General features: G+C 38.8%; 1 long non-coding RNA gene across 6 annotated transcripts; it reads right to left on the reverse strand.

Moving 5' to 3' along the window:
• Positions 1–621: 621 nt before the first annotated feature.
• LOC104218769 (uncharacterized) lies at positions 622–18,553 on the reverse strand. 6 transcript variants are annotated; one of them, XR_011402872.1, is made up of 5 exons: positions 17,674–18,553; positions 12,179–17,448; positions 2,875–11,166; positions 2,186–2,615; positions 622–1,000 (listed from the first exon to the last, which is right to left on the reverse strand). It is a non-coding gene; the product is annotated as an uncharacterized lncRNA (long non-coding RNA). The 6 variants fall into 6 exon arrangements; XR_011402869.1 differs by having other exon boundaries at positions 623–1,000; positions 12,179–16,842; positions 16,971–18,553; XR_011402871.1 differs by lacking the exon at positions 17,674–18,553 and having other exon boundaries at positions 628–1,000; positions 2,875–10,038; positions 11,062–11,166; positions 12,179–15,840.
• Positions 18,554–24,944: the final 6,391 nt, after the last annotated feature.

A 24,944-nucleotide genomic window follows, 5' to 3' on the forward strand; every position in this document is an offset into this window, starting at 1 on the left:
CTTCTCGTTAAGAGTAAAATAAAAAGTTCAAAGTTAAATTGTTTCAAAATATAGAAATGTGTCATTTTTCTGAACGGACTAATAAAGAAAGTGTGTCATTTAAATCGAAGAACAAGGAGTAGCCAATTTCTTTTCTTTTCTTTTTAAGTTTAAGCTTCACGACAGTGTAAAGGATATTTACTAATTCCGTAATGATTCAAGTTATATGTATACTATTAATGTAAGATTATTTTATTTTATTCAATGAGTTTTAACATGTGATACTATGTTACTCACAGTATACGTTTAAATTGTCTATTAATATTTTAAGATATTTAGCTGTAATTACCTTCTACTTCGTTCACATGATTATTTTTTTTTTAGGAACATAGATCGCAGCTATCACCCACCACGAATACTGCACAACTTTGTCCAATAAAATTTAGACTGATAAGTTACTCCACTTATTCTTTTGGCTTATGCTGCAATTTGAAATATGATCTCCCAACATCTTTATTCCAATTTTATTGACTAATAGTCCACGCCTTTGGACGTGATGTCCCCGAATGAAGAACGAGCCTCGAATCAAGAAATGAAAAAAGTTCCTCTCAAGTTAATTTTTTTTAATTTAAAATGTCCTAATAATATAGGCTCAATTAGAGTGGAACAAATTTAAATAACATATACAACAGACCCTAACAAGATTGAAATTGAGTTGCAGTTGATTCATTGATTCCTTTTTTTAGACGGCCTCTGCCATTAGTTCTTTTTTTTTTTTTTATGCAAAGTATAACTAGTTATATTATATTAAAGTGTAGTACCATAAGTAGGGCAGACCCTACGCATTGCCTAAGGGGGCGACCTCAAGATAGGTCGTGACAAAAGGGGGTCTTTGGAGAAACTACTGCTATTAGTGCCCATACCTTGGGTAGCACATAAAGGTCTTTCAAAAGTCAGAACTTGATTTTGTTCTCTGTAGGTGTAAAGTACAACTGGATCATCCAAGTGCGCGAGCAGGAACCTGCAATCATTTGTGAGATTAGTATACAAAGGATGTGATGTCTGTGAAATAGTTATGATTGCATGGACATCTAAATTCACTTCGAGAGGTTTGTATCTATGAGTAAAAGCCAATTGTAAACCATGATATAACGCAAGTAGTTCAGATTCCACGCTCCCATGAGTTAGATATTGTCCTGCAAAGCCAAAAGCCAGGTACCTGATGAGTCACGTATTACCCCCACCAACTCTGTCCTTTCCTGTAGTCAACCTAGTCGAACCATCAGTGTTTTTATTTAAAAGGTGTGGAGTGAGGGGGATGCCATTTGATATGGAGAGGTATACGGCCATGTGGGGACGGTGGGCGGGAAGTAATGTAGTAGTATTCTACGGCCATATTGAGGATAGGGGATGAGGAGGGAGGTGTGGAATGTGCACAGAAAACTTTTCCATTTCTAGCTAGCCAAATATGCCAGAAACAAAAAGGTACGAGGATGGAATTGGGAATATTGAGTGGGTTGGGAATGTTAGTGTCAAAGATAAATTGTTTTAGCCACTGAATTGTAGGGACCCCCTGAGCGATGAGTTTAGTGATTTCCATTAGTTTTTGTTAAGGTCAAGGTTTTCTTCTCCTCCATCTTATTTTCCAGTACATTCCTCTTTCCAAGATGTAAGCTACTATTCTGCCAGTAAATTGCATCAAATTGAGATTCTACCATTTATATAAGAACACGTATATTCGAGCTACTAGGCAACGGAGAAGCCATACTATGCTGCTCTAGAAAAACAATAGTTTGAGCAAGTTATTTTACCAAATTACAACTACCCAATAAAATCCCACAAAGTGGGGTCTGGGGAGGGTAATGTGTACGCAGACCTTACCCCTACCCTGATAGGGCAGAGAGGCTGTTTCCGATAGACAAGTTATTTTACCAAATTAGTTTTAGAAAATTGTTTTTGAAAGTTAATCACTATAACATCCAGATTAATATGAGCAAAGATGTTCCTAGACTCGAGCACCATACATAGGTCTCAAGTTAACATCTAGCTCCAAAATGTTTCGGATCACACGTGTACAGCCTAATTCAAATATTTCTAATCTAAAACTATTTCCAGAAAGACTGACAAAAAGATTGTAAATAAACCAAGTAGAAGATGAGGCTTCAATTTTTCGCCTATTTGATCGCAGGAAAGAAAGAGAGTTTACACTGCCATGGCTGCAATTATCGGTCGCCCCATGAGAAAGACATTCCAGCGGGACAAAAGATCATTCACAGATAGAGTTTGCTGTACAATACATTCCATATTTCGGTATATGGTTGACCTCATGATCATCACCCAGTGGATGCTGCAGCAATTGCAAAATATTTAGCACAAAATTTGTCAACAGACATATCATCCATATTAATCAACACTATTGGGTGAGAAAAAGAAAGATTATGGTGCAGTTGATAGCAAATAGCATTCAAGAACAAAGCAATAGCTCTGAACTTCAGTAGCCAAGAATCAGAGAATTGCATCTTTGAGGCCTCATGCAAGTAGTGAAGCTGAGGCAATGCAACATATGGCGTGCGACCCCCTTTTGGATGTCCAACATACGCTGGTTTTTCCTTCTTGTATTTGTGGATGCCTATAAACTGCCATTCCATCTATAATTAAATTAGTAGGCATTCAAAACGATATCAATAACTGCATAAATTTACTCTGTAACATGTTTTGCGATAGCAGTTCAATTATAAGAGACGCAACAAAAATTTAAGCACAACGTAGACATATTAATCATAAAGTAGTACTGCGATATTATTCAGTTTGAAGATATTCCAAGATGCAGTTCAGAGTTTGCCAAAATTGACCTTAAATAAACACAACCAAATTGGAGAAGGTAAAATTTATTACCTTTTCATGCGGGCAGATCCAATTTCCATCAACCCAATCAAGACTGAATTTTAAGTCCGAAGGAGAAAACTCATCCTTATCCAGATCGTTGAGAGCCACTCGAACTGGCAATATAACAAATGCTTGTACTCAACCCAGAAACCCTATTTCTCTTTAGGATTTAGAGTTGGAAGCCGGAGCTGTTGACTTCAGTGGTTCCACAATGAAGGTAATCTAAATCTATTTCCAGAAAGACTAGTAAAAAAGTGTACATAAACTACGTTAATAATGAGGCTCAGATTTTCGCCTATTTAATCAAAAAAAGAAAAGGAAAAAAGAGCAGAGTAATACTGCCATGACTCCACAATCTACGGTTGCCTTATAAGAAAGACCTTCCGATTGGACTCACCAAGCCAGGCCATGAATCAACTCTAATCTTCTTCACTTTTCATTTCATTGTATATAATCTTCACTGCCTCTGAAACTTCAAGTATTCAAGATTGAAACAAAGGCATGAAAGTTTGAATATTGTGTAGATAACTGCAGCAACAACTAGCAAATAGTACCCCTGGTTAAAGACAGTATATGAATCCTCAATATTCACTTCCTTTCTCTCTGGACTCATTTCATATCTTTTGAAATGAGGATTCTTCCTGATATGCAGAAGAAAGAACATGAACATTCAAAGAATGAAAGAAAAAGGCTCAGCCAATCTGGTTTTAAAGCTTGCTGGAGAATATCATCACAGCCTCATTCACAATCTTTAGGGTTTAGGATTCGTGTTTTTCTGGACAAGTTTAGGGGGCAACATATGTATTTTCTCTTGAAGGGCTGTTAAACTTTCTGTTTATAACTAAAGTATAGGAAAATTCATTGGCTAAATTGAACTTCAGAGAAAGAGAGTACCCACCCTTACAAAATCTCAACCTTCCTCCGAGTTCCATAAAAATCCTCATTCTTTGAACACAAAAAGATATTTGGGAGGCTCAGATTTGCCTTTTCTCAGACATAAGCTAAACCCCGCCGTGGCTGCAAGCTTAAGAAGCCTTTGCAAGACGCAGAAGCAAAAAAATAGCTTCCATATCCACAAGACCACCAAAGAGATGCCACCCCAAGATATAGCAAAGCTCAGGTCAACCATCTGATGAGTAAAGAATGAAAATCTTCACTGCCTAAGTGAACTTATTTTGCTAAAGAGTGATTTGAAATTGGGAAATTTTGAGTGGATCATTGGGTGCTACGAGTGACAGAGTGCTACAAATGACAGAGAGGGGCAACCACTCACAAAACTCCCTGCAACTCTCTAAATCCAGCAGCCTCAGACTTAAACTAATGAAACTTTTGCCATTTTTGTTTCACCTTTTGCTTCATCTATTTGCTGAAACAGTTTCCTCCATGTCAAATACAGATATAGGGGACAACTGAGGCTCAGATCTTAGTCATGTGCAGGCAAAGAAAGTCCAGCCACGCCATGGCTGCAATACCCCCAGGTTGCATGTAAGAAAATACATGCATCTGGGTCATTGCCCGGCCAAGATACATGCCAGTTACTCTCAATGCCCAACTACTAGCTCGGAAGGATAGATTTAAAGATCATCACTGCCTCAATAAGGGACCATTTTGGACATTTTCTCATGATATGTATAAATGCATGTATGCCTGCATGCATGTATATAGGTATGTAGTACAAAGACAATATACATGAGCATCATGTACATAAGAGGCTCAGATTTCAATTGAATCAGGTATTGGGTTTAATCAGAAACCGCCATTGCTGCAAGTTTCCCACGTTACCCCGCCAAGATATGGCTGTTATCATCTCAACGCCTAACCCAAATTGCTCAAAAAAGAAAAAGGCATTACAATCACAGCATAAATTCTCCCTGTTCTTACATTGATCTCTTGCTGTTTGGTTCATAAAACAGCCCAATGGCAGCAAGAATAGGAGAAAAGACACTTAACAGGTGCTTTGGTGTCTTCTTTCAGTCTAAGGATTTTGGACTAAAACTGTTCACCCTTTTCAAACATAAAGGACCATTTCTGTTAAGGCGTATATATCAAGAACCAAAATAATCAGATCCCGATACATTAAGGACAACTCAGATTTTTTTTTTCTCAATATAACAAGGCTCAGATTTCAATTTATCAGGCATTGAGTCAATCAGAAGCCGCCATGGCTGCAGCCTGCAACCTCTCTAGGCTACCCCCCCCCACCATGATATGGCTCTTACCATCTCAATGCCCAAACCAAATTGGTCGAAGCAACATTATAATCACAGCCTTAAACTCTCCCTGTTCTTAAATTGATTTCTTGTTGTTTGGTTGATAAGAACAAAGGAAACAGAAGAAAATGCAGCAGCAGCAACAACAACAACAACATGCCTCATTCTATGAGACGATATTAAGAAGAAAATGACATGGGTTTCCACCAAAGAGGTCCTGAATTTGCGTCTCGGAACGTCCAGAGGGACTAGTTGGAAATTGAGGCTCAGATCAGCAAAAAGAATGGGGCAAACAGAAGACGACGACGTCATGGCTGCAAAAGAACCGGTTGCACGTGAAAGAAAAGACTTAATCACAAACCATCTAGGTTTGTCGTGCCAAGATACAGGTTGTATTATCAATATGCGCCGAATATCAGACCAGACGATCAATATCATCACTGCCTCTTTCCAAAAACGGGAACTTTTCAATAAGAGCCTGTTTGGAGAACTTCAAAAAGTTTCTTAAAACAAGTGGAAATTTCAGATCTGTGGATGTTTGGGACCAAAAACATTTGGTCTAAGCTAGCTCAGAAATATCAGAACATTGAATAGTATTTATGTTATCAGCATCACATTTGCATAGATGTTTCCAATAGACCCTCGGCTCAAAGCAACAACAACAACAACAACAAGGGTATATACAAAAGATCTATCTTTTACACGCATACCACATTTTTCAAAGCACCAGACGTCCTGAGTTTGATTTCCAGAAATTTGAGGCTCAGATACTGCATTTTGCTCGGACAAAGTGAAGGCAACTACGCCATGGCTGCAAAATCACCAGTTGCATGCACAACGAGGGATTTGCCGGGCCAAGATACGGATTGTCCACAATGTCCAATTTGTTTAGCCCAGAAAGTGAAAGAATATTATCATCACTGCCTCTTTTGTAAAATTATTCCAAAGGAGGAAAAAGAAACACACATATACAGAGGTCCATGGCTTAAGCTGTACACTGAAAAAGCATATGATGTTTCTCTGCATTTCATGAACAAGGGCTGTTGGTTTAGTAGCTACAGAAAATGATTGGCACAACAGAGAAGGGCAACCACCCTTAACAGAAAATCCCTTCACTCTGTTAGCCTCATTTCTCTTTGCGGCCCAACCTTTATTTCAGAAAATTCTCAGCTCACCTGACGAACTTTCTTCTTCTCAGAGTTGTACATTAGTAACCAAATACTGATGTTTTCCATCATACCAAAGTCGCCCTTCTAAAATAACAATACAATACACTGGGTAACAACCATCCAAACAAGCTATAAGAGTAATGGAGGCTCAGATCTGTTGATAGGACAAGAGAATGAAGACATCGCCATGACTGCAAACACCGGTTGCATGACACAAAGATCACTTGCCATCCGGGTTGCCCCGCCAAGATACGGGTCCCTTTACTTCTCTTGACCAATTGATTAGCTCTTGAAAGAAGAGAAGATAGTATCATCACAGCCTCAGAATTCTCTCTTTTGCTTAAAAAGCTATGTAATGTCACAAATATACCAACTGGAAAAAAAAAAGGAAGAGGGTTGTTGGTTTGGTTGGTGGGGAAATCATAGGCCAGCCAGAGAGGGCAACCACCGGCGAAGAAATCCATTTTCTCTCTGTTGGCCTCATTCTTCCTTCTGGGTCAATTCTCACTGCTGTGCAAAAGACTCCCAGAAAGAAGCAATCGTCATAACCCACTTCAGGTGACCTGCGAGGGAGATTTGCACATATAGGATCATTATTAAAACCCTTCTCTCAAAAGGGACGTCCGGTGAAATTTTCTGGATCTATGAAGATCAGCATCAGTCATGGATTCTAAATACAAATCCATAAAAGTGGATATTTGTGTAAATCAGCAGAAGCAGAGAAAAGAAGAGCAAAGCCCTTTTTAGAGAAGTACATACTCAAGGGGTGTTGTTGGAATGGTTTATCATATTCCTTTCCTTGTTCTTTTTTTCTCAAAGGGCTGTTGGTTTTATGAATGGAGAAATCATGGGACATAGCAGAGAGGGGCAACCACCCTTTTAAGAAATCCCCTCTCTCTCTCTCTCTGATTCCTCCTCCTTCCTTTTTGAGCTAAAATATATGAGGGCTTTGCCAAATCAAATACACTCAAAGTAAGATATGGGAAACGATTAAGGCTCAGATTTGCTTAAAATGGGGCAAAGGGAAGGTGACTACGCCATGGCTGCAAAAGAACCGGTTGCATGTGACAGAGAAGCCTCAATCACAAACCATCCCGGTTTTCCCTGCCAAGAAATAGTTCGAATTGTTACTATGCCCCGAATATCATCCCAGATTAGCAATATCACCACTGCCTCTTTTGAGAAATGGTAACCCTTCCATAGAGCCTGTTTGGCCAATATTTGACAAACAAAAGCTAGGATTCGAGGATGTTTGGCAAAGCTCAGAGAAATCAGAATTTCTGATTCAGAAACTAGTAGTAGTAGTAGTACTTCTAAAGAGGGTTGTTGGTTTAGTAGATTGAGAAAATCATAGGCCAAGTAAAGGGGGCAACCACCCGGCAAGAATTCCCTTCTCACTATTGGCCTCATTCCTCGTACTGGGATCAACCTCCATTTTCGTGAGTTAAAACACTCTGATTTTGTAAAGCGAATTTATAGGGCTCGGATTTTACTGTGTATGAACATGCAAAGAGAAAACAACACATGCCATGGCTGCAGACACCGGTTTGCATATAATGCTATGCCAGGTCGCCCCGCCAAGATACTGGTCGGATTTTCTCAAAGCAATAAACTAGATAGCCTAGAAAGAAGCAATCATCATCGCAGCCCATTTTTCAGGTGATCCGCGAAGATCAATCAATATCAGTTGTGGCATTAGCGCCATTGAAAGTGGCTAGCTCGTGCCATTTCCTTTTCTTTCTTTTTTTTAACCAAAAATTGGTTGTAACATTATTACCCAAAAAAGTGTCTTGATCGTACACAAGTAAATACTAAGTAATTAATTTTGGAGAGATCAAGCTTTCTATATGAACGAATCCATTCTGAACGGTACACATCGAGGCCATAATGGATGTCCTCAATACAGAACCAAAATGTTTCAAAAGTTCGCAGCAGAGTAGCACTTCAACATCCAAAATCTATGTTTCTGTATGGCAGAAAAGACCGACCTATATTAAACAAATTATTCCAAGATTTCTGACACCATAATCTTTCATCACCCATAACTTAAGAGTGTCCTTCCTCTGATGGGTACAAGTAGAATAACCACACAACATTCTTCCCAAAATCGAAACGCCACTTTGTTTAAAATCAAGCACAAATGCACAATCCCTCTTTATCTCTTTGTACACCTCATTTGAAATACTAAATGAAACCACAGAATTATTCAGTGACAAAGCAAGACAATGAACTGCTCCATGTACAAATGCCAAAGAGTCCATATAAGACAACACATGGTAAATGCCAGTAGGATGTTTATGAATTTTTCTCCAGGAACCACTTTTCAGCACGAGAATTTCAGTGTGTGCTGTGCGGTTGATCTTATAGTCATCACTGGTTGAGTCATATCGCAATCCACAAGTACAAAATTACTCCGATGAAAATTTTGGATGGGGAACTACTATTGATTCCTTGTGGAGGGGTTCCCATAGCAAAAGTATGAGCTGTTTATAGTAAAATTATGAACCCCAATAAGAGACAAGCCATTACAACATCAATAGATTCTGAAACTCAATGGTTTACCATTTGAAGGCCAATCAAATTTTTGTACATCCTCAACAAGTCGAACCGGCGATAAAGAAGAACAATAGAAGGAAAACTCATCGATAGAAGGGTACCATTGGCTAACAAGAATTTTTTGGGAATTTTGGCTATTCTTGGCATCTTAAAGTACGGCTCAGTGATTAGTGTCTTCCAAACATTTGAGAAAATCCCTTTTCTCTCTGTTGACCTCATTCCTCATAGCTCAACCTCCATTTTTGTGAAGTAAAACACTCTGATCTATCAGAGAGAATTTACAGGGCTCAGATTTTGCTGTATATGAACATGCAGAGAGAAAGTGACACACACCATGGCTGCAGACACCGGTTTGCATATGATGCCATACCAGATCACCCCGCCAAGATACGGGTCGGATTTTCTCAAAGCAATAAACTAGATAGCTTAGAAAGAAGCAATCATCATCACAGCCCATTTTCAGGTGATCTGCGAAGATCAATGTAGAAATGACACCAGGTATAAAGTTCTAGGGCTGCTGTTATCATAGATAGCAGTGGTAGCAGCAGAAGCAGAGAAAGAACGAGTGTAGCAGTTTTTTCACAGAGGTAAATACTGAAGGGGTGTTGTTGAGGCTTATCATTTTCCTTTTCTTGTTTTTCTTTCTCCCAAAGGTTTGTTTCACGGATGGAGAAAACATAGCAGAGAGGGGACCACCCTACAGAAAATCCCATCTCTCTCTGGCGTCTCATTCTTCTTTTTTTGGTAACTACGAGGATTCTGTTACACAATCTATAAAATTCAACAAACATATACTCCCTCCGTTTCAATTTATGTGAACCTATTTCCTTTTTAGTCCGTGCCAAAAAGAATGATCCCTTTCCTTATTTGGAAACAAATTACCTTTACACAATGTTTTATAGCCACACAAAATATATGTGCCTCATTTTACACCACAAGATCCAAAGTCTTCTCTCTTTTCTTAAATTCCGTGCCCAGTCAAATGGGTTCACATAAATTGAAACGGAGGGAGTATATAAAAACCATGTAAAAATATTATAAAAATCATCACATATTTTTAAAAAATTGAGATAGTATTGTTTCAATTTTTTTGAGAATGGAGAACCAAAGAAACAATAAACAATCAAACCTACACATCTTGTGTGGAAGACTCGTACAATGCTATTAACTTGAGCGCTAGTTGGTCTTGGTTTTTCCACCTTTGCCCAATGTATTAAGGATACCTCAGTCGCTTAGGGCTGAAGGAATTGAGAAAGTAGGTTTACCATAATTTTTCACCTATCTGTATACTAATTTGAAATATATCAATCAAAATATCCAACAATAATTCAATAAATAACCCCTGCACTACTTTCTAACCCAAACGACCCCTTACTTCGTTATTATGTAGAACTAAAAGTCAATTTATAATTCACTAATTTGGACAAAAAAAAAATACAAGCCAAAGTAATTCAAAATTCTTCAAGAAAATCAAACAAACACACACACACCAAAAAAAAAAATATACATGTATCATGTATGTACGTACAAAAGATAGCAGACAAATACTTAAAGGACTAATGAAGCTGATTTTGGAGTCCAGATCCAAACAGTGAACGGTGTTTTGTGTTTTTAACTAGTTTCAATCTACTCGACTTCCGGTTTAATAGAAAAGTTCCCGGAAAAGCCAGGGCCATGCATCACCAAAGAAGAAAACAACTACCAGCTTCTAACGAGGGAGGGGTTGGGAAAAGAGAATGAAAATGAAAGAGAAAGTTCAAAAGTATTTATGCAACCGAGGGACTCCAAAAATAGCCTTTATACTCATGAGTTTGCATTAAGTCTTTCCAAACGAGTCACTCATAGTGGAAAATGCTGTTATTCTTAGTTGGTGTCATAGTGCATCTCAAATTATCAGAATCTTAGAAAGGTCAGCTCCATGACCACTTTATATTTGGCTCTTCAATAACAATATGAGACAATAGTTCTGTGCTGAATCTAAATCTAAGTTTTGACTAGGCATGAAAGATCACCACAAACAGAATCTTAGTTCCTAAATGATCATTGAACTGCTTGAAATTATCTTTATGGAGTTGGAATTCGACTTTACACAGGTTAAGCCAGCAGCTGCATAAGTTTCGTTCTTAAATTGGTGAACAATCTCATCTAAGAGTTCAAGAGAAATTAAGGAGCATACATACACTTGATTTAGAAAAAAGACAAATTAAGGAGCATTAGCTTAAACTTGTATTGAGCATATTTACTTAAAGAAATATGATTACCTCGATAAGATATTCCCTTCATTCACGACTTTGCGGAGACCGGTGTTTTTGGTAAACAGTTGCCCCAGCCTGGTAAAGCAGGGCCCCAAGAACATACTGTTTTAACTGGGATAAAAATTACCAAAAGAAAATGAAATTAGAAACGAAAAACACTGAGCAAGTTGCAATTTAGCACTGCACGAAAACAAATCCTGGTCAATTTGAGAAACCATAACTCCCTCCAATCTTTTACTAACCAGTAACCACTCAGGATAAAGAAGCACCTGAATTCAAAATAATAGACCAAAGACCACGAAAATATTTTCTAGTCTAGAATTATCTCCAGAAAGACTTGTCAAAAAAGAAAATATAAATAAACCAAGTGGAGGATACGACTCAGATTTTAGCCTATTTAATCAAAGGAAATAGCAAAGTTAACATTTCCATGGCTGCAACTATCAGTTGCCTTATAAGAAAAGAAAGACCTTCCGACTGTTCTTGCCACACCAGGCCAGGAATCAACTCTAATATTTTTCACTTTTCATTTTCATTATACATAATCTTCACTGCCTCTAAAACTTGGGATTTTCAAGATTGAAATAAGGCATGAAAGTTTGAAAATTTGTGTAGATAAAATCAGCAACTAGCTTCAATATCAAACTGGTTAAAGACAGTTATGAATTCATAACTTCACTTCCATTCCCTTTGGACTTGTTTCACATCAGTACCTAATAATTTCACTCTTCGAAACTGTACAGAGAAACACATAACAGTTTTTATTTGAAACTGGGATTGTTCCTGATATTTTGCGAAAGCAGCGACGAACATGAATATGAAAGGACCACGGCAACAACCTCTCAATCCCAGACAAGCTGGGATCAACTATATGAATCAACTATATGAATCCTCACTGAACATGTCATTCCGTTCATAGATCATGTCACTCCACTTAGACGGCATCTCAGACCAATATTATACAACATGAGCATAAAAGAACAAAAGAAACAGACCACCCATTGTAGAACAAACATAGCACAGAAAAGAGGCTCCGATTCGATCTACCAGAAGGAAAAAAAAGGCTAATCCACCATGACTGAAAAAAGCATACGCCTTTGTGAGAGAGCACGTGAGAACCCACCTCACAGATACTGCTGCCTTTGCCTAGCCAAGATATGAATCAGCTATAAACTTTGACTTTCAAGCTTCCTGGAATATCACCATAGCCTCATTCACAAAGTTCAGGGTTTAGGATTTGGGGATTTGGGTTTTTCCGAACAAGTGTAGGAAGCAAAATATGTATTTTCCCTTATTATTACCATAACCATGGCTATCGTCGTCATCATAATCGCCATTCTGCTGATGAAATGGCTGTTGATCTCTCTTCGTAACAAAAGTATAGGATAATTCATTGGATATACTGAACTTCAGAGGAAGAGAGTAACCACCCTTGGAAAATCTCAACCTTTCTCTGAGTTCCATAAAAAGCCTCATTCGTTGAACACAAACAGACATTTGGGAGGGGCTCAGATTCGCCTTTTCTCAGTCATAAGCTAAACCCCGCCATGGCTGCAAGCTTAAGAAGCCTTTGTGAGACACGGAAACCAAAATAGCTCCTATATCTCACAAGACCCCCAAAAGCTGCCACGCCAAGAAATAGCAAAGCTCAACCATCTGATGAGTAAAGAATGAAAATCTTCACTGCCTTATTTGAACTTCTTCACTAAAGAGTGTTCTGAAATTGGGAAACTTTCAGTGATCTGCTAAGAATAACAAAGAGGGGCAACCACTCAAAGAACTCCCCACAACTCTCTGAATCCAGCAGCCTCAGACTTAAACTAATGAGATTTTTGCCATTCTTATTTCACCCTCTGCTTCATCTTATAGTGCTCTAATTTTTTTGAATAACTGAGGCTCAGAGCTATATTTATGCTCAAGCTAAGAAAGTCCGGCCACGCCATGGCTGCAAATACCCTCAGTTGCATGTTACAATTTATCACATGCATCTGGGACATTGCCCCGCCAAGATACGGTTCAGGTACTGTCTATGATCAATTACTAAATCAGGAGGATAGATTGAAAGATCATCACTGCCTCATAAAGGATCAATTTGGACATTTTCTCATGATATGTATGGATAAAAGCACTATCTTTATGATCAGAGCCTCATTTTTTTCTATTTATATGTCTATCTATCAACTACATTCACTGAGCAAGCAAAGTGCTTTTTTGGATTGAAATCATGTATTGATACCTGAGAAGAAAAAGTACACAAGTGCAAAATTAGCCCTCGACTATTAAGTGAGGAGCGCAAAAGTAGACCATTTCATGTAGTACAGGTGCGAATATGGACCTCTTTCACATACAAAAAGGGCTGTTGGTTAGAGCTTAAAGTAAAAAAGAAATCATAGGCATGATGGAGATGGTCAAACACCCTTAAAAATCCCCTTTTTTCTCCAATTGCCTCGTTTTTTGAACTGCATCTGAAATGGGGTGTTCAAGAAAAAAGGGAAGAACCCAATTGGGCCTTTAGGGCTCATATTTTGCTGTAATTCTATGAACATGCAAAGAGAAAGGGACCACACTGTGGCTGTGGCTGCAGACACCGGTTTGCAAATGATTGCCATACACGGGTTGCCCTGCCAAGATACGGGTTAGATCTTTCTCAACATATGTAAAAGTAGATAACCCAGGAAGAAGCAAATGATCATCATAGTCCATTTCAGTGATCCTATTTGTGCAAATCAGTTGTCACCTTCGAAATGTAAGGGGTCATAAAATCGGCTATTTGTGCAATCAGCTGTTGTAGCAGAAGAAGCAGAAACATTTTACTTTTCTTTTCTATTTTTCCCAAGGGTTGTTGCTTTATTGAATGAAGAAATCAGGGAAACGGCAGGGAGGGGGCAACCACCCTTTACTGAAAATCCCATTTCTCTCTTTGATGCCTCATTCTTCCTACTGAGGGTTGAGGCTCAGATCTGTGTAAAATGGGGCAAAGAGAAGACGACAATGCCATGGCTGCAAAATGAATCAGTTGCATGATCCCAGTTTGCCCTGCCAAGATATGAGTCGGTTTTCTCCATGCCTCCAATTTCAGCTCAGGATAACAATAATAACACTGCCTCTTTGGAAAGATGGAAACTTTTCAATAGCAATTTGGACATTTTTAGTTCACATAAATTGGAACGCAAGGCATACTTAGTACTGCTATCAGAAAAGAAGGCTGCAAAAAGCAGATGCCTTCGTGAGAAGCACATAAGAACCTACCTCACAAATTCCCTGCCTTTGCCTAGCCAAGATACGAATCAGCTCAAAAATCTGTTTTTCAAGCTTCCGGGAGAATATCATCATAGCCTCATTCACAAAGTTCAGGGTTAAGGATTCAGGTTCTCCGGGACAAGTTTAGGGGGCAGAATCTATATTTTCCTTATTGCAATAACCATGCCTATCTACCTTCTAGGGGTAAGGTCTGCGTATACCCTCCTCCCAAGACACCACATGTGGGATGTGGGATTACACTGGGTTTGTTGTTGTTTGTTGTTTGTTGTTTGCTTGCCATAACCATGGTTATCGTCGTCGTCATCATCATCAAGAGCATAATTGGCATTAGCTGATGATAGGGCTGTTAATCTTTATCTTTGTAACAATAGTACTGGAAAATTCATCGGCTATACTGAACTTCAGAGGAAAAGACTAACCACCCTTAGAAAATCTCAACCTTTCTCGACTTCCATAAAAGCCTCCTTTGAAAACATACAGATACTTGGGAGGCTAAGATTAGCCTCTTCTCAGGCATAAGCTAAACTCCGCCATGGCTGCAAGCTTAATGAGAATCCTTTGTGAGACACGAAAACCAAATAGCTCCCATATCTCACAAGACCAACCAAAAGCGCCACGCCAAGATAGAGCAAAGCTCAACCATCTGATGAGTAAAGAGTGAAAATCTTCACCGGCTCGTCGAACTTATTTTGCTAAAGGGTGGTCTGAAATTGGGAAATATTGAGTGATCATTGGCTGCTAGGAATGACAGAGAAGGGCAACCACTCAAACAGCTCCCCACAACTCTCTGAACCCAGCAGCCTCAGACTTGAACTAATGAAAGTTTTGCCATTTTCATTTGACCTTCTGGTTCATGTTATAGCTCTCTAAACCTTTTGAACCTCCCAAAAATATGGAACTCATTGTAAAATAACTGGCCGAACCGAACCATTGATACCCCTAGTTTCCGGACAATATACATGTTCATCATGTTAAGAAGAACAAGTGGTCTAGTGGAAGAATAGTACCATGCCCCAGTACAGACTCGACTTCGCTATTTTCCAATAAAAAACATATATAGATGCGCATCATGTACCCTACAATCTCTCAAGGTTACCCCTCCATGGCTGCAACCTCTCCAGGTTACCATGCCATGATGTTTCAATCGAGGCATTTTCGTGAGCTCTGTTTTAAAAGGCAGAATTGGGACTCGCCCAGGGCTCGCCCCGAGGCGGAGCACTCGTAAAACGCCTCAGGGCTTATGTGAGGGGCTTAATTTCGTGAGACTTACGCCTCGGCCATCGGGGCTTACACACGCCCAACGCCCAGCGTACTGGGCTCGCCTAATTGAACTTTATGCAATTGTATGTAACTAATAAATCCTCAAATTTTCTTAATAAATCGTTAACTGTTCAAAATTACTTTTTTTCTTAATCATAAATCATTAAGCGAAGAGTATTTTATGTCATAATTAAAATAAAAATTATTGCACGTTATCCACTAAGACTGCTATGATAGTTAATTTTAAATAAATCTTTCATTTAAAAAGTATTTATTTATTAACTTTTGTTATGTCTTTACTATATAATAGTCCATATTTTTTTTATAATTATTTTTTTAAATATTATTTTTTCACGTTTACGAGATACAATAGTTATTAATTTATTAGCTCAGTATTAGCTAGTAACTACTTACAAATAATTAGTTATCATGGTATTGTATGGTGAATTATGTGTCACTTTATTAAATTATTGAAACTTAAAAATAAATTATGCTAGAGAATCATATTTAAATTGTGAATTATGTTTCTATATAAATTATCTTTCAAATAGAAAGCATATTAAATAAAAGGAGTATTTTAAGTAAAATATCAAGTTATAATATCGAAATTCTATCGAATACATTACTTTTGATGTTTGAATGTAACGACGTATAATTTGCATATTATGATATATGTCATACGTTTTGTATTATTCATAGTTGAATTATAATTTATATATATTTTAAATAGATTATTTGTTTCAATTTTTTGATGTTAATGTAATTTTTATAATTATTCTTTATTTTATACTATCTTAAAATTCTTGAAATTAGTAAAATTTAAAGATCCGTGGGACTTACGCCCTATGTCTTAGGGCTTACGCCTTGCCTCGTTAGAGGTAAAACGTCTCGCCTCGCCTCGCCCCCGCCTTTTAAAACATTGTTCGTGAGTATATCAGAAAACCATACTTAGGACAAGGGAAGACCTCCTTAGCATTACCATCACAGCCTTAACTTCTCCCTTTTGTTACATTGATCCCTTGCTGTTTGGTTCATAAAACAGCCCAACAACAGCAATAACAACAAATAGCACAAACAGAAGCAATTCCAGCAGCAACAACAACAACACGGCTATACAAAAAAGATCCAATTTTTAAATGCATATACCACAATTCTCTCTGATACCTCATTTTTTGAGCGATGCTAAGAAGAAAATGACATAGGTTTCACCAAACAAGAGGTCCTGTGTTCGAATCTTGGAAAGTCCCTCTCTTATCTATGCTTTGCCTAAAACGCAGGAGCAAAGTAGTCACAGACAGAGAGACAAAAAGAGACATACAATACACACACATGCAAATATTGTTGTTGATTAGAGCAAATTAGAAATCGTAGGCATGGCAGAAATTGTCAAGTACCTAGAAAAATCCCATTTTTCTTCGATTGCCTCATTCTTTGAGCTAAAAGATTTAGGGCTCAGATTTTGCTCGGTATAAAATAGCACGGGCTAGCCAATTTTCGAATTAGTAATTGAAAAATAGCCTGCGTTTGTACGGTCTTTGAAAAATAACCATCATTTTGCTGCAACACACGGAAAGTTCCGATATACTATACTGGAGATTGGATCGCCTATTTTGCTGCAACACACGGAAAGTTCCAATATAATATACTGGAGATTGGATCGCCTGTGTATGAACTTACAGCATATTATACTGGAACTCCGGCACATGAAAAGTTGCAGCATAATATACTGGAGATGCTTTGGCCATTTTTCGATTACCACCTGTAAATCTGGCTTTTTTTGAATTTCTCCCGGTATGAACATGCAAAGAGAACGCAGACACACGCCATGGCTGCAGACACCGGTTTGCAAATTATTACCACACACGGCTTGCCCTGCCAAGATACGGGTCAGATTTTCTCAAAGTAGAACATTTTGCTAGTTGAGGGGTAAATTTGGAATTTTTTCCCATTCAAAAAGGGCTGTTGGTTAGAGCTGATAGTAACTAGCAATCATAGGCATGCTGGAGATGTTCCCTCATTTTTTGAGCTAAAAAACCCCCATTTTTTCTTCAATTACCTCATTTTTAAGCTAAAAAACTCATTTTTGCCTCCAATTACCTCATTTTTTGCGCTAAAAATCCCATTTTTTCCAATTGCCTCAATCTTTTAGCCAAAAAGTTTATTTTTTCTCCAATTGCCTAATTTTTTGAGCTAAAAATCCTTTTTCTCCAAGTGCCTCAACTTTTGAGCTAAAAAATTGATGGGAAACTGCATCTGCAAAAAAAAAAAAAAAAAAAAAGAACCCAAAATGGGTATCTAGGGCTCAGATTTTGCTGTATATCCCATGAACATGCAAAGAGAAAGCAGACACACGCCATGGCTGCAAGACACCGGTTTGCAAATTATTGCCATGCACGGGTCGCCCCGCCAAGATACGGGTCGGATTTTTCTCAACGATCGTAAAGTAGATATAGCCCAGAAAGAAAGAAGCAAATCATCATCACAGCCCATTTCAGTATCCTATTTGTGCAAATCAGTTGTCACCTTGTAAATACAAAGGGACATAAAAGCGGGTACTTGTGCAAAATCAGCAGAAGCAGAAAAAGGAAGAGCATAATAGCTCCTATTTTCTAGAGATTCAAGAGGTTTTGGCTGATTATATAGAGTCAAGAACCAAATTGACGGAGAAAACTTTTCTGTTGACGAGAATGGCTATGTGTGCAAATCAGCTGTTGTATATTATCCTTTTCTTGTTCTTTTTTTTTTCAAAGGGTTGTTGGTTTTTCAGGAATGGAGAAATCATGGACATAAACCAGAGAGAGGGCAACCACCCTTTACTGAAAATCCCATTTTTCTCTCTGATGCCTTCTCATTCTTCCTTTCAGGGCTAAAATTAGTGAGGGTTACAATGTCCAATTTCCAAGTTCTTTTGCTCTTGTCGTGGCCGACAAAAGGGGGAGGATGCAAAAAGTGTGGCACCTTGGAAGAATTAAAGATGTTTAACGGGTGGGCTGGGAGTGGGACGGGCCGGGTCGAGAATAAAAGTAACTGGCCGGTTACAAAACCAGGTAAAAATAGTACGGTGTAGCCAGTTTTCGGATTGGTCATCCAAAAATAGCCAGCGTTTACGAAATCAATAAAAAATAGTCATTATTTTGCTGCAACAAAGACCGGTCCAGCATAATATACTGGAGTTCGGTGCACCTGTGTATGAACTCCAGCATATTATGCTGGACCGGTATGCTTTGTTGACTCCAGTATAATATACTGGAGACTGGAGCACTGGTGCTCCAAACTCCAGTATATTATACTGGACAATTATACTTGCTGGAACTCCAATATATTATGCTAGAATTGTAGTGTACTTATGCAGGAACTCCATCATATTATGCTGGAGTTCCAGCATACTAATCCTGGAGCTCCAGTATAATATGCTGGAGTTCAAGCATACTTATGCTGGAACTCCAATGTAATATACTAACGTATTTTCCGGATTTTGAACAGTATTTTCGCTCAGATTTATCTTTACATGAAAAGTGGCTAAATTTCGATTACTTTTGAAATTGGGCTATTTTTGAACGACTAGTTGTAAATCTGGCTATTTTTGAATTTCTCCCCTAAACCAGGCAGGGTACTGGTTTTATTATAGAAATTTTTACCTCATATAGCGAAGGTTAACACCTTATTTATTTTAAATAAATATCATTTTAAAAAATTATATTCTATAGATACATTTTAATGCTTATAACAAAATATCTAATTTTGGTTACCTCTTACCACTAAGCCACTAAATACGCTATTCAGTTACATTATTTTCTTTTTCTCTCTACTTTGATACATGTCATTCTCTTCCCCCATTCCCTGAAAACATGAGTTACTGTTAGAGCCAGATTCCTTTGAAGAAACAACAAATCTTGTCAAGTACGACTGGAATGTGAGGCCTGCCACTTGAGGCTCAATCTCATGGTTTCCTTCAATAACCATATGGTTTCCTTCAATAACTATCATCGAAACTCTTGAGATTAGTGGCTCCATAAACCTGCAACTCCAGTTTATTCAGTTCAAATTTCTCTCTTTGCTTCAATTAGTAATGCACCACAAAGAATCATATTCAGATTAGCTTGTTTGAAATCCAACGACTTCCAATTTTCACTTTATTTCCAATTTCTATGTCATAGGAATATATAATAGGCTCTGTAGCAGTTCGTCGTTCCACAATGGTATCAATTTGATGAACACTCATGTATTTCATTGTACTCATTGTCTTTTTTTCATTGTAATTCAATGTATCTCGTTGTATTCTATGTATTTCATTGTATTCACTGTCTTTTTTTCATTGTATTTCAATGTATCCCGTTGTATTCTATGTATTTCATTGTATTCACTGTCTCCCCATATGACATGAATGTATTCATATGTTTTTTTAATTAATATAATTTATGTATTCAGATGTATTATATAATTTCTCTGAAGATTGTTATGTTTTTGCGGTATTTTTCGGTTGAGTCTTTTTATAATTGGAAATACAAAATTTGTGTGATATAATTGAGTTTGTTGAGTTATATTAGGAGTCTATTATGTTAATTGATTCACTTTCCCTTTAAAAATAGTATAATCCCCTATTTCACTCCGTGAATACAGTCGAATACAATAATCTGTCCAGCTGTAATCCCATGTTTCACGTCATTGTCACGACCCAGATTTTCCACTCTCGGGAGTCGCGATGGCGCTTATTCGTAAAAGCTAGGCCTTTTAACAGTTTAAAACAACATACAATCAACAGTGAAATATTAACAATAATTAAAGACATGCGGAAGACGTAATCTGATAACTTAGCCAAAAACAAGTACGACAATACTGAGTACATCTCTACCCGGAACTGGTGTCACAATATCACGGACCATTACGAATACTACAAATAATTGTCTGGAAAGAAAGATACAATCTGTATTTGAAGTAAATGAAAACAAAATATAAAGATGGAAGAGAACGTCGGGGCTTGCGGAAGCCTACAGGACCTGCCTCGAAATCTCCGACTGGACTGAATGCAGCCACCCAAATCTATGGTCCAAAAGTTACTGCTCCGGGATCTGCACACAGTGCAGAGTGTAGTATCAGCACAACCGACCCCATGTACTGATAAATGCCTGGCCTAACCCCAGCGAAGTAGTGACGAGGCTAGGACTAGACTACCAAATAAACCTGTACAGTTATATCATATACATCGGAAAATAAACAGAAATAGACAATTAAAGATAGGAGGGGACATGTTGCGGGGAATATCACTTACCAATATTAATTTAAGAGAAAAGCATAAAGACCAATTTAAAATTCACAGCAAAAGAATAAGAAAATCGTTATCAATCAATAAACACTTTTATTATCATTTATTGCGGCGCGCAACCCGATCCAAATCATAAAAATACAATTGCGGCGTACAACCCAATCCATATCATTTATCACTGTTGCGGTGTGCAGCCCGATCCAATTATATTATTGTTGCGACGTGTAACCGGATCCAAACAAAATATTGTTGCGGCGTGCAATCCGATCCAAATATAATATTGTTGCGGTGTGCAATCCGATCCACATATACAGTTCAACACCAATCACAAAGAGAGTCCTGGCAAGGGAACAATAAAGAAAACAATACTATTCCGGCAAGGAAATCGACGGTATAAGTAAATACGTCCCAGCAAGGAAAAATCAGTTATAACCAAACTTGTTCCAACATCTAACTTCACAAAAGAAACCTCAACTAGAACCAATACCCAACCATAAGCAATTTCCATGAGAACAATCATAATCCTAGCTCAACACAGAGAATCAACAACTTAGGCATTCGTAATACTTATTAAGAACAAACAATTTCAATTTAAGACTCACGGTCATGCTTGACACCAACGTATAGATACTCGGCACCGTGACTATACGTCGTACTCAATAAGTAACACGTAGTAAATAAGATACAACTCCTAATCCCTCAAGCTAAGGTTAGACAAAACACTTACCTCGAACTTTCACGGCCAACCCAAGCCTCAAACACTGCTTTTCCTTTAGAACTCGCCTCCAAACAACTCATATCTAGTCCAAATTGATTTAACAACATCAATAAATGCTAAAGAATTCATACACAATGCTTAATTATAGGTTTTCTATCATTTTCCCCAAAAAGTCAAAAATTGACCCCAGGCCCGCTTGGTCAAAACTTGAGGTTCAGACCAAAACATGATCATCCATTCACCCACGAGCCCAAATATATAATTAGTTTCAAAATCCGACCCCAAAATGAGGTCTAAATTCTAATTAATCAGAAAGCCCTAACTCTACCCAAATTTCTAATTTCTACCATAAAACCCTAGATTTTAGGATGAATATTGATGAAATGCAATGGAAAATCGAAAGAAAAAGGTTTAGAATCATTTACCAATGTTTTGGGGAAGCAATTGTTCTTTAAAAATCGCCTCAATGCTCCCAAATTTCGAAAATATGAAGTAAATGGGTTCTGCCCGTTTTTGCTTCTGTTTTAAAATTACTGGGCAGGCCTTCATCGCGTTCGGGATAGGCCTATCGCGTTCGCGATGGGTTGGGCCCAGCTGACCATCGCGTTCGTGATCAGAAGCTCGCGTTCGCGAAGCTTTAGCTCCCAGAGTCATCGCGTTCGCGGTCAGGTGGCCGCGTTCGCATAAGGTAAAGTGTGAAATCCCTCCCCAAGGCCACTAACCTTACGCGTTCGCGAGGGCCTGGACGCGTTCGTGTAGGGTGTTCCCCTCATAGCCTCGCATTCGCGTCCCAAGCTCCGCGTTCGCGAAGAACAAATTTTCAGCTGAGGGAGATTGCCTTCCGCGTTCGCGAGTGAAGCCACGTGAAGGCGAAGCACAAAATCCTTATGCACCAGAAACTGAAAACCTGCAAGTTTTTCTAAGTTTAAAACCTTCCGAAACCAATCCGAAACTCACCGGAGCCCTCTGGGCTCCAAACCAAATATGCATACTAACTCAGAAACATCATATGAACTTACTCGTGAGATCAAATCGCCAAAATAACATCAACAACTATGAATTTAGCATCAAAATAATGAAATCACTTAAGAACCTCAAAAATTTCAATTTTCTCAAATACGGTCCGATTCACGTCATTTCAAGTCTGTTTCTTACCAAATTTTACAGACTCAACTTAAATCACATATAAGACCTATACCGGGCTCCGGAACCAGAATATGTGAACGATACCATCATATTTTAAGCACATTTCATTTCTAAAAACTCATAAATACTCCAGAAAATAATTTTCTTTAAAAATTCATTTCTTGGGCTTGGGACCTCGGAATTCGATTCCGGGCATATGCCCACGTCCTATATTTTCCTACGGACCCTCCGGGACCGTCAAATCTTGGGTCCGGGTCCGTTTACCCAAAATGTTGAGCGAAGTCAACTTAAATTCATTTTAAAGTCAAAATTCATCATTTTTCACATATTTTCACGTAATGGATTTCTAGCTACGCGCCCGGATTGTGCACGCAAATCAAAGTGATACTAAAAAAGGTTTTTAAGACCTCGAAACATATAATTTGTTCTAAAATAAGTGATGACCCAAGGTCATCACATTCTCCACCTCTAAAACAACCGTTCATCCTCGAACGAACATAAGAAGGAAGTACCTGAGTCGGAGAAAAGATAGGGATAACGGCTTCGCATATCAAACTCAGACTCCCAGGTCGATGCCTCATCAGGCTGACCTCTCCACTGAATATGAACAGAAGGGAAACTCTTCGATATCAACTGACTAACCTGCCGCTCTAGAATAGCTACCGGCTCCTCCTCGTAGGATAAGTCCTTGTCCAACTAGATAGTGCTAAAATCTAACACGTGGGATGGATCGCGTGATACTTCCAAAATATGGACACATGAAACACTAGATGCACGACTGATAAGCTTGGTGGCAACGCAAGTCTGTAAGCCACCTCTCCCACTCGATCAAGAATCTCAAACGGGCCAATGAACCTAGGGCTAAGCTTGCCCTTCTTCCCAAATCTCATCACGTCCTTCATAGGCGACACTCGAAGCAATACCCACTCACCGACCATGAAAGCCAAACCACGAACCTTACGGTCGGTATAACTCTTTTGCCTGGACTGAATTGTACGGAGCCTATCCTGAATAATCCTGACCTTGTCCAAGGCATCCTGAACTAGATCTGTACCCAACAACCGAGCCTCTCCCGGCTCAAACCATCCAACCGGTGACCGACACCGCCTACCATACAAAGCCTCATAAAGAGCCATCTGGATACTCGACTGGTAGCTGTTGTTGTAGGCAAACTCTGCTAAAGGCAAAAACTGATCCCACAAGCCTCCAAAGTCAATGACACAAGAACGGAGCATATCTTCCAAAATCTGAATGGTCCGCTCGGACTGCCCGTCCGTCTGAGGATGAAAAGTTTTGCTCAACTCCACTCGTGTACCCAATTCCTGCTGAACTGCCCTCCAAAAATGTGAGGTAAACTGCGTACCTCGATCCGAAATGATAGACACTGGCACACCATGAAGACGAACAATCTCCCGGTTATAGATCTCAACTAACCTATCGGACGAATAAGAGACTGCCACATGAATGAAATGTGTTGACTTGGTTAGCCTATCAACAATAACCCACACTGCATCGAACTTCCTCGGAGTTTGTGGGAGTCCAACAACAAAGTCCATAGTGATACGCTCCAACTTCCACTCAGGAATCTCGATCTTCTGGAACAAACCACCGGGCCTCTGATGCTCGTACTTAACTTGCTGACAATTCAAACACCGAGCTACATATGCAACGATATCCTTCTTCATTCTTCTCCACCAATAATACTGCCGCAGATCCTGATACATCTTCATGGCACCTGGATGAATAGAGTATCGGGAACTATGGGCCTCCTCTAAAATCAACTCTCGAAGCCCATCCACATTTGGCATACAAACTCAACTCTACAGCCTCAAAACTCTATCATCTCCTAAGGTAACCTACTTGGCACCTCTGTGCTGCACCGTGTCCCTAAGGACACACAAATGAGGATCATCATACTGCCGATCTCGAATACGCTCCAATAAAGAAGAACGAGTGACAATGCAAGCTAACACCCAGCTGAGTTCAAAAACATCCAACCTCATGAACTGATTGGCCAAAGCTTGAACATCCAAAGCAAGCGGTCTCTCACCGACCGGAATATAAGTAGGACTGCCCATACTGCTGACTTCCTACTCAAAGCATCGACCACCACATTGGCCTTTCCGGGATGATATAAGATGGTGATATCATAGTCCTTTAATAGCTCCAACCACCTTCTCTGCCTCAAATTTAGCTCCTTCTGCTTGAACAAATACTGCAGACTCTTGTGATCCGTGAACA

This window comes from Nicotiana sylvestris, chromosome 10 (genome assembly GCF_000393655.2).
Source record: "Nicotiana sylvestris chromosome 10, ASM39365v2, whole genome shotgun sequence".
NCBI classification, from domain to species: Eukaryota; Viridiplantae; Streptophyta; class Magnoliopsida; order Solanales; family Solanaceae; genus Nicotiana; species Nicotiana sylvestris.